We start from the raw sequence: 9690 nt of genomic DNA, 5'->3' as shown, positions 1-9690 counted from the left end.
GTACCAAAAATGTTGAAGGGAAAAAATTAGAGACTACAAATTTGATGTGCAAAAATTAAAGACCACCACGGGCATTTGTGTGAATGACCCAAATCTTTGTTCGATGTTGTAATTTTAGCAAAATACTATATACTGTAATTAATTTGATTAGTAACCCATTCATGCCTATTTAAAAAGATAGCCCCGCTTTTTACCAGTTACAATATTAGCCAATCGGTTATTACTTATACTTTTTACTAGTCAACCCTGTCCTAGTGCCTCTGCCAATCTCCTTCTTATCCTCTTTCGTCTAGTCATGCTTCCATCTTTTCTAAAATCATCATTAATTAACTTATTAGTCTGTTTCTCCTTCTATTTAGCTGTTTTCTTCGAGGAGAATGGTTGAAAAGGGGGGTAAGGAGGTGTGTGATATACAATGATATACATGATACACACATGTGCCAATATTGTGTTCATGTATATCTGTCATTATATAAGTGTATATTACTTGTGACTCCTGTATGTCATGTATTAGCATATGATTCTCGACAATGGCGTCAACGGATGAATATAGGAGATTGATACGATCCGGAATGGCTCAAGTGCTCAATTTTATCCAAGAACTTGTGCTAGAAGCGGAGACAAGGACTTTCAAGCTTTAGAAGCCATATTCATGGAGAATGAAGCTATGGAAGCACTTAAAGGGAGTCATTGGAGAGCCTTCAAGCTATGGAAGATAGCATGGAGGAAGAAGTCCAGAGACCAAGAGTCCAAGGCCCAAGACTTGCCTCTTAAAGCGGTTACAATTGCAAGCTTGGGTGATTCAAGGCCGGAAAATGGCTATTTGTGCAAGTGGCTACTTTGCGCAAGAAGGGTTATGCTTGCAAGAAAGTCATGCATGCAAGGTTGATTAGAGGGTCATCTATGCAAGGAGGGACGTGTTTGTCCATTGAATGCCAATCCTTGAATTGAAGACTACACTAAGAAGAGTAGCCAAACAAGGCCCCTGCCTCATTAATGACATTTTTGTAATAACTTAGTCTTCTTTAGTCTAGGAGTATAAATACTAGACTTAGACATTTCATTTACTTAGATTATGATGAATTGAGAATACTCCTTTGGAGAGATAGATCTTTTTAGCTAGTATTAGCTTTAGATTAGTAATAGTTAATGGTGGATTCCGTTGTTGGCCTTGAACCGATTTCCATTGATTTCATGAAGGGTTGTTCATTTGTGAATTCAACTGAATTTCCCTTGCCTTGATTTCAAATAGTATAGGTTCTTTGAATTGAATCAAATTGAGAGGGTCTAGGATTCATATACTTAGGTTTGCTCATAGGTTCATTATTCATTGGGTCTTGCTTTTATCCTATATTTCTCATCCCCTTTTCTTCAATTCTCATCCCAATTTCTTGTTATCCTTTAATTCCGCGTTTTAGTGTTGAATAGGTGTTTTTCCCCAATTCAAATCTTATCATTTGGTATCAGAGCTTAGGCTAGAGTATTGTTTTTACAATCCTCAATCCTAGGTTCTTCATATTTAAAAAATAAATAAATGAAAATTCAAAATTTCCCAAAAAAATAAAAATAAAAAAAATTCGAAAATTTGTTGTAGTTTTTAGTAGATTTGAGGTCAAATTTGAGTTCCTTGATATTCAAAACCCCTAGTTTTCAAATTTCGGGCATTTGAAGGTGTTTTGAAGATTCTACCATTGTTGAAGCTTGAAGGTTTGAAACTTGAAAGTGGGTCTTGGTAATTGAAAGTGAAATTAGCTTCAATTGGCGTTGGGCTTTGTTCTCCTAGTTGAGGGGAGCTTAGATTCGAATTTTGGAGCATAACAATGTTGATTTGAAGGTAATTTGGAAGTTGGTGTTCTTCAAGTTCATAAGCATCTTCACAGTGAAGAAGAAGACTCAAAAGAGTATTTGATTCAAAGTTCTTCAAGTCAAGATGCCAAAAGGTGTTTGTGGGCCCAAGTAAGTATCAAAAAACAAAAAAAACAGAAATATTAAGTCTAATTTTCTGATTTTTCAAAAAAAAAAAAAATTGCCACGTCAGCATTGACGTCAGCAGCCTGACGCGCTTCTACAGGCGCGCGGCCACAGATTCAGAGAGCAGATTTTTCAAAAAAATCTCAATTTTTTTTAAGTGTTGGCAGATTTTGGTCCAACTTGAGAGAGACATATCTTTGTGTGTATAAGGAGTTACGAGAGCCATAACCTATCTAAATTGAAGTTCATCGAGTCTACTTTCCAAACCATTCATCAATCGGAGCTATGTAGAAAGAATTATTTGCCTTTTCTAAGTGTTGGCCAAAAACTTCCCAAATTTGTCTAAGTGTTTGGCCAAGGTTTGTTCACTTCTTCTTCTCATTTCTTTGATTCTCCTAGCTAATTAACAACTACTAATTGATCCTTACTTGGTTGTTAACTAGTTCTTGAGTCCGAATTTCATTTCATGCCAATTTCTTCCAAGCTTTTCTCTTTTATTTAGTTGAAACTTTATTGGCTCTTGTCCGTTCACTTTGAGTCGTCTTTCTTTCATCTAAACAAGAATATATTCTTCCATAAATATTAGCAACCTTGTGAATTAATTTGGGATTAGCGGTTCATTGCCAACTTTGGAAGAAGCTTTAGGTTGAGAGGTAAGCTTGAGTGCAAATACGAGTGACGTGAGGAACTTTACTACTAATCTTGTTTGCTCGTTTTGTAAGTACAAGGAGAGAGGTCATAAAGAGGAGGAGATATAAGGATGTCATCCATAGCTTCAGAATCTTGTGGTTGTTGACACCCAATTTTGGTCCTCCTTTTTCGTTTAATTACTTTCACTATGCTTCTCAGTCCTGAAAATTCGCCAGAATGAGCTTGGAATATTTTCATTAATTATTACGCTATTTTTCGAGATATATTTCTCTAAAGTTAAGAACACTCCTATTGTTTCCTAAAAATTACCAAACATCATATATAATTAAAAATTACTAAACAACATTCTTTACAATTAAATCACTCAAAAAAAATAAAATATAGTGTTGATATTCCTATATTAATATTGACGTTGGTATTTTTTCTTTAATCCTATTTATTATTATGTTAATCATTGTTTATTATATTTTAAAACTAAATACGTATATTAAATTACTTGTATTATAATTTTCATATGTACAAATTTTTGAGAATTAATTAGGACAAAGAAGCATATTTTAATTAGTTCAAAATGAAGAGGAATTAGGATGATTAATTCACCTACGTAATATTGGGCCAACTCCCTTGTCCCCCAAATTAAATCAGCAACCCAACAACTCTAAGCCCAAAAAGTTGCCGACCCGACCCAGCCCAACAAACCCCTACAACTAAATCAACTAAACAGACCTAACGTCACCACTTTCCACCATCGCCGCCACCCCACCTCCCATCACGCCCCTCTTCTCCTTTCTCACACTCCATCTCTGAAGCTTGCTGCAGGCTCCATGTGCGATTTCATGGTAAGTCCGATCCCTATTTTCATCATCTCATCTGTTGAAAATTTCCTCCCTTTCCCTTATTTTTGAATTTCGAATTTTTGCTTCTTTGTGGAGCTGTTGAAACCCTCAGTTGTTACCTATAAATAGAAGCCCTTAGTGAGCTATTTCGGACAAGGTTCAAGTGTTGGAAATCCCTCTTGAATAACCCCCAAAAAAAAAAAAAATCTCTTTTAACTCTAATTTTTGTGTGTTGAAATTCTCGGCCAAACAGCTCTTCAAGCGGATTCGGAGGCTCGACGACAGACGTTAGCCTCAGTTCGCTGTCACGGAAAAGGTAATCCCTAGTTTTTATCCTTTAAATTCCGTCTTAATATGTCTAGTATATTTAGTGTTTGTTTGTGTTATTGTTTGAATTAGACTACTCTATAGTTGGGTAAAAAAGATTATTGTGTGTGTATTGGTTTAGTGTGGCTTAACTCTCATTTTAATTAGTTCGACTAATGTGACATGAACCTAGTTGTTCCAGATTCAAGTCACCATATAAGTTAGTCCTTGTTTAAACCTGTATAAAATATGATAAGGATCAGTTTGCCTTTTCTAAGTGTTGGCCAAAAACTTCCCAAATTTGTCTAAGTGTTTGGCCAAGGTTTGTTCACTTCTTCTTCTCATTTCTTTGATTCTCCTAGCTAATTAACAACTACTAATTGATCCTTACTTGGTTGTTAACTAGTTCTTGAGTCCGAATTTCATTTCATGCCAATTTCTTCCAAGCTTTTCTCTTTTATTTAGTTGAAACTTTATTGGCTCTTGTCCGTTCACTTTGAGTCGTCTTTCTTTCATCTAAACAAGAATATATTCTTCCATAAATATTAGCAACCTTGTGAATTAATTTGGGATTAGCGGTTCATTGCCAACTTTGGAAGAAGCTTTAGGTTGAGAGGTAAGCTTGAGTGAAAATACGAGTGACGTGAGGAACTTTACTACTAATCTTGTTTGCTCGTTTTGTAAGTACAAGGAGAGAGGTCATAAAGAGGAGGAGATATAAGGATGTCATCCATAGCTTCAGAATCTTGTGGTTGTTGACACCCAATTTTGGCCCTCCTTTTTCGTTTAATTAATTTCACTATGCTTCTCAGTCCTGAAAATTCGCCAAAATGAGCTTGAAATACTTTCATTAATTATTACGCTATTTTTCGAGATATATTTCTCTAAAGTTAAGAACACTCCTATTGTTTCCTAAAAATTACCAAACATCATATATAATTAAAAATTACTAAACAACATTCTTTACAATTAAATCACTCAAAAAAAAAAAATATAGTGTTGATATTCCTATATCAATATTGGCGTTGGTATTTTTTCTTTAATCCTATTTATTATTATGTTAATCATCGTTTATTCTATTTTAAAACTAAATACGTATATTAAATTACTTGTATTATAATTTTTATATGTACAAATTTTTGAGAATTAATTAGGACAAAGAAGCATATTTTAATTAGTTCAAAATGAAGAGGAATTAGGATGATTGGGCCAATTCCCTTGTCCCCCAAATTAAATCAGCAACCCAACAACTCTAAGCCCAAAACGTTGCCGACCCGACCCAGCCCAACAAACCCCTACAACTAAATCAACTAAACAGACCTAACGTCACCACTTTCCACCATCGCCGCCACCCCACCTCCCATCACGCCCCTCTTCTCCTTTCTCACACTCCATCTCTGAAGCTTGCTGCAGGCTCCATGTGCGATTTCATGGTAAGTCCCATCCCTATTTTCATCATCTCATCTGTTGAAAATTTCCCGCCTTTCCCTTATTTTTGAATTTCGAATTCTTGCTTCTTTGTGGAGCTGTTGAAACCCTCAGTTGTTACCTATAAATAGAAGCCCTTAGTGAGCTATTTCGGACAAGGTTCAAGTGTTGGAAATCCCTCTTGAATAACCCCCAAAAAAAAAAAATCTCTTTTAACTCTAATTTTTTTGTGTGTTGAAATTCTCGGCCAAACAAGCTCTTCAAGCGGATTCGGAGGCTCGACGACAGACGTTAGCCTCAGTTCGCTGTCACGGAAAAGGTAATCCCTAGTTTTTATCCTTTAAATTCCGTCTTAATATGTCTAGTATATTTAGTGTTTGTTTGTGTTATTGTTTGAATTAGACTACTCTATAGTTGGGTAAAAAAGATTATTGTGTGTGTATTGGTTTAGTGTGGCTTAACTCTCATTTTAATTAGTTCGACTAATGTGACATGAACCTAGTTGTTCCAGATTCAAGTCACCATATAAGTTAGTCCTTGTTTAAACCTGTATAAAATATGATAAGGATCAGTTTTAAGTTTAAACTAATTCTAATGATTGATTACTCAACATTCCTTTCAGTTGATTTAATTGGGTAGAACATAAGCAAGTATTGATACTCATACGAATTGGGGATGTTCAAACCCCAAATGTTCCTGAGATTCAGATTGCTTAACTTTCAATACAAAATTTGCCTAGATACTGTGGTTTAGCTCTACTTCCTTCTGATTTTGTTAAGCACCTTAAATGATCAAAGAATCTCATTTTTTTAAAACTACCCTGATGGTCTCTGATAAAGTCATTGCATTTAGTTATTGCAAGATTCATCTCCTATATATCTTTCTTGTCTGATTTAAAGACCTGTGTACCATTGATGTACTAAAATCTTGTCACTGCTGCTTCCTCTTTCTTTCTTTTTATTTTTTTTTAGTTGTTGTTGCCACATTTACTTTGGCACTTTATTTGTATGGTTCTGCTACCTGATTATATGCAATAGGAATAGTTAAGTTCCTTTATTTCTAGTTTGATGAATTAGATTAAGTATTTTAAGTTCCCACTCTTTTGTGTTTGAATGATCTGTGAGCCTCTAAGCATATCTTTGAGAATTACTTTTGTTTCTCTTTTAAAGTGAGCATGATGACTTGCTGTTCAGTAGTAACATTTATCACACTCTTAAAGAAAGAAAAGGTTCGTCATAGGAATTAATTTGTACCCACTTCAGAATAACTTTTTCATATTGTGCTAATAGATCATATATGTTTGGCCCTGAGTTTCATGAAGGCATTTGAAAGTAATTTTGCTGAGAATAGAACCTGGGTGAGTTGTGGTTGAAAATCATGTTAATTAGATATCAAAAAATCAGTACAATCTTGCATTCCCTATTTAGTAATCTTGTTAAAGTTAGTTAATGTATTCTTGGAAGAAATGTTTTTTTTTTTTGTTTTAAAATGGTTGGTACATTCTTTGAGGGTTGAAGAATGCAACACTTTGGAAAACTGCTTCTATGTTCTCTGTGAAGCAGAAGTTGCACTACACAGCCTTAAAGATTTCACCTTGAGTTAATGTACTCTTGAGCAGTTGCATCTCCTTTTTGGAGTGATTTACTGGTTGCGTTCTGAGGGAACTAACTGATGCGTTAAGTTCTTGTTTATGAACCAACTGGCTGCTACAAACCTTGAGTGGATGTGTCAATACTTAGTTTGTTATTGCTGCATTTTTGAGGGGTGAAATGAATTGCATTTTGAAACATTTTGGGGGCAAAAAGCTGCTGCATTTGCTGCAGATGTGTTGCTGCAGTTTTGAGCTATTTTGCTACTATATTTCGAGAAACAATCTGCTACTTTTTCGGCAGGTTTGAGGCAAAAATTGCTGTTGTGTTTTTGGCCAGCTTGAGCCCACTATTGCTGCACTTTAAAGGCTCTCAAAGTGCTACATTTTTTTGGAAAAATTAGCTGCTGTCTTACTGTCTAAAATTAGCTGCTGTCCAATGTTTGTTATATCCTATTGCTGCTGCTTTCTTGCCATTTACCGCTGCCCTTCAAGGGCAGATTGTTGGCCTGAATGTTGAATACTTTGAAGTTGAGCTATGCACTAAGTAAATTGTTGCATTTTGGCCCAAATGTGTTGTGTGTCTAGCCTAAACTTTGCCTAATTTGAAGCTTTAAACCTGTTGTTATTTGATTTCTGCACTTGAGACCTCTCTGGTGCTGTTACATATTGGGCTATTGGTTATAAAGAATAAAGGTTACACTTGAGTTATTTTTTTTTAATCGAAAACAGAAGGCTACTGGTTTGCGGGGATTACATCTGCCGAGTGTGTAGTTTGAATAGCTTCGTCGCTCGTCCAAATTCTTCTTTGAAGTGTTTACGTGAATCCATTATTTGCCATCTTAGTTAAAAATCTGCTCGTAAAATAAACAAAAGGTTATTTTTTTTTTTTCTGTTTCTGATTCCGGGCTGCTGTTTTTTTTTTTACTGTTTCTGATTTCCTTTTCTTAAAAAAAAAAAAAAGGGTTACTGTTTTTTTAAGACATGAACCTGCTACCTTCTTTGACGTAATTGGTTTGGCTTCTAGAATTTAAGGGTGTTGAAAACTGAATAAGGAACAGTGGATTGTTTCATCGTTTTGAAGTCCGTTGTGTGCTAAGTATGTTTTCTCCAGCTTGTGGTTCTAATGATTGATTGTTATAAAATCTAAATAGCAAATGAGTTTACTATGAGCGTGTTTGACTCTCTTCTTCATCCATCCACGAACTTAAAACATGTATGAATCCAGTGACTTGTCTCTAAGATGTTGATAGCATAAACTTATAAAGGATGTTGAGGTTTCTTTTTCATCACTGTTTCCAGTTTGTTGCTGCTCCTAGTCTATCCTTAAATCTTAAAAACAAATCAGGATTATGGTGAACGACAACTTCGTGCAAAACTTTGGGTTCAAACAATTTTATAATCTTTTCTTAGTATTCGTATGGTTTCTCCCAGCTGCAAACTGTGGGTATTTTTAGTTAGTAAATATGCTCTATTTATTCCATACTTGTAATAACATAAATCATTCTTCTCATAAGTTAACTGAACATCCTGTTAAGATTTCTGGAAAATCTGTTAGTCTTAGTGTATAATTGTGCCTGTCTTGCTATTTAAGTTGAGCTTTTATATACTTGTCATAAGCCGCTAATCCTTTTCCTTTCTTTTTTTTTTTACATGAAATACTCGAAGCACCCTGGGAGTTTATCAATAAAACTCCACGAGCTGTCCAATTGGACTAAGTTACAAGCTGCGTCTGCCCCCATTTTATTCCTCCTCGAGCCACTATTTCTTATGTCTTCCGATGGAGTCTCCTAGTTCGGTGTTGGGATTCTTGAAAGAGATGTCCAGCCACTTCTCTCTTCTTGTTGGCCTCGCATTTACTTACAACCGTATTCGTTGTATTGCTTGAACTAACACTTGTCATTTTGAGTTTTCGGTGTTGAGATGCTCTTGTTTGTGAACCAATTTTGTATAGAACTTTCAGGTGGGAATAGCAAAACTTAGTCGTTAATTCTTTAATTCTTTCCAGGAGATTTCAGTAGGGTGAAAGACTCGAAAACACGTATTTTTCGTGAAGGATAAAAGTGCATGCCTTTAAGAGTCTATTTGCGGATATCAAAGGATAGAAATGAGTTTTTTTTTTTACCTCTAACTGCTGGTGTTTTATAGTTTCAAAAAATGCTTATTTTCATGGGAAAAGTAGTGGTGAATTTGAGTTTGGTCTTCTACAGGAACGGATCAAAGGTTTTTTTTTTTTTTTTTTTTTTTTAAACAAAATGACATTTTCGGCATTTATTTTAACTGACATGAATAGGCCTTATTATTTAAGTAGAATACAAGAACTCTTGTTAGGGCCCGAGTACGGTGGCTCAAGATATTTTACGAGAGCTAAAGGTACATACTCTATTTTTTACATACATATATATACTATCTTATTTCTTATTAAATCATCCAATCATCTTTACGCTATGTGTGTACTTATATATACCACGGTACTTATACATATTATTATATTTTTCATGGCAATTTCCAAAAGTATACCTCTTTATACCATTTTACATATGACAAACATAATCCATATATATGTTATTTTCTCATAAAAAATATATATATTTTCATACTCTACATTACATATACGGTCCTTATATACAATAACGATATTTATACCTAATCTTCAAAAAATATATATATGTACTCCTTTTATAAACAATATACATCCCTAGTGCATATAATTTTACAACTCGTATTAATTACTTTCCTTTACAATAAGTATACCCACATACTATTTTATTTTATTTTTGTTATTTTTTTAAACACATATCATACATATACTACCTTATTTTCATTAATTCCCTTGGTCATCTTTACATTATATGCATCTATATAGTACTATCACGTCATTAATAACTATTTTTAGTTACCCGCGATACA

At 34.5% G+C, this 9690-nt stretch overlaps 1 long non-coding RNA gene across 1 annotated transcript; it reads left to right on the top strand.

Annotated features, from left to right (window-relative positions):
* Window positions 1-3780: 3780 nt before the first annotated feature.
* LOC132641313 (uncharacterized) lies at window positions 3781-8864 on the top strand. The gene is made up of 2 exons (XR_009582806.1): window positions 3781-5511; window positions 8449-8864. It is a non-coding gene; the product is annotated as an uncharacterized LOC132641313 (long non-coding RNA).
* The last annotated feature ends 826 nt before the right edge of the window (window positions 8865-9690 follow it).

The sequence above is a fragment of the Lycium barbarum genome, chromosome 5 (genome assembly GCF_019175385.1).
Source record: "Lycium barbarum isolate Lr01 chromosome 5, ASM1917538v2, whole genome shotgun sequence".
Taxonomy (NCBI): domain Eukaryota; kingdom Viridiplantae; phylum Streptophyta; class Magnoliopsida; order Solanales; family Solanaceae; genus Lycium; species Lycium barbarum.
This window is presented reverse-complemented; position numbering and strand designations above follow the sequence as displayed.